The 830-nt window shown below is 60.0% G+C and overlaps 3 non-coding genes across 3 annotated transcripts, besides 1 other annotated feature; all 3 read right to left on the bottom strand.

Moving 5' to 3' along the window:
- Window positions 1-139: 139 nt before the first annotated feature.
- Window positions 140-231, bottom strand: Tc00.1047053431113.10. Its single transcript, XR_008254327.1, has one exon. It is a non-coding gene; the product is annotated as a C/D small nucleolar RNA (snoRNA), TB11C2C2 (small nucleolar RNA).
- A 49-nt stretch (window positions 232-280) lies between these two features.
- On the bottom strand, window positions 281-349 carry Tc00.1047053431113.20. Its single transcript, XR_008254328.1, has one exon. It is a non-coding gene; the product is annotated as a C/D small nucleolar RNA (snoRNA), TB11C2C1 (small nucleolar RNA).
- A 53-nt stretch (window positions 350-402) lies between these two features.
- Window positions 403-426: a microsatellite.
- Window positions 427-456: 30 nt separating this feature from the next.
- Window positions 457-524, bottom strand: Tc00.1047053431113.30. The gene has a single exon (XR_008254329.1). It is a non-coding gene; the product is annotated as an H/ACA snoRNA, TC11C2H1 (small nucleolar RNA).
- Between the last annotated feature and the right edge of the window lie 306 nt (window positions 525-830).

Here is an 830-nt window from a genome sequence, read left to right on the forward strand (position 1 = left end):
AGAAGGGACAGCGAGGCCGCGACAGCCACGCGCATGCCGTCTCGAGGCCGTACGCCCACTGAGAGAGCGCCCCCGAGGTGACAGGATCGCGTAATGAAGGCAGAGGGGAGAGGGTGAAAGAGAGGGAGGCTCGGTGCGACGATCAGACGGGGCGTGAAATAACGCTGTTTTCATTGCTGTGTCAACGTCCATCTGCGACGGCTTCACATCGGCCTGGTTGTCGATCACATCGCCATGCACATGCGCCAGGGCAGGGAGGGAGGAGGCGTCGGGGTCGCGGTCAGACTGGGGCGACAGTGTTTCTTGCTCACGGGTTCGTCAAAGTCTGTGATGTTACGTCAATCATCATATCCAGATCCGTCTCCAGGAATCCCAAAGCTGCAGCCATGTGCATGTGCATGTTATATATATATATATATATATATACACACACACCGAGGCGGGGGGTCGTGGACATCTCTTGCTCTCCAGTTTCGTGCACCGCGTCTGTTGGTTTAGCGACGAGCGCACTACAAAAAAGAGCTTTCGCGGGAAGGGGGCACTCTGCGCAAAATGTGTAATGCATGGTTTGTTGCTGACTCGTCAGGGCCCCGATGGAGCTAGAGCGCACACAGGATATGCATAACGGGATAGTCACGCGGCGGAGCATCAGGCGCACAGGGCGCCGAGCGTCACACCGCGCGCGCCCTTGCTCTCCGACCCCCGTGCACACACACGCAGCGGAACGCGTCCAACGCACGCCCCCAGAAGGGACAGCGAGGCCGCGACAGCCACGCGCATGCCGTCTCGAGGCCGTACGCCCACTGAGAGAGCGCCCCCGAGGTGACAGG

Source organism: Trypanosoma cruzi (genome assembly GCF_000209065.1).
Source record: "Trypanosoma cruzi strain CL Brener chromosome Unknown tcruzi_1047053431113, whole genome shotgun sequence".
In the NCBI taxonomy this organism is placed as follows: domain Eukaryota; phylum Euglenozoa; class Kinetoplastea; order Trypanosomatida; family Trypanosomatidae; genus Trypanosoma; species Trypanosoma cruzi.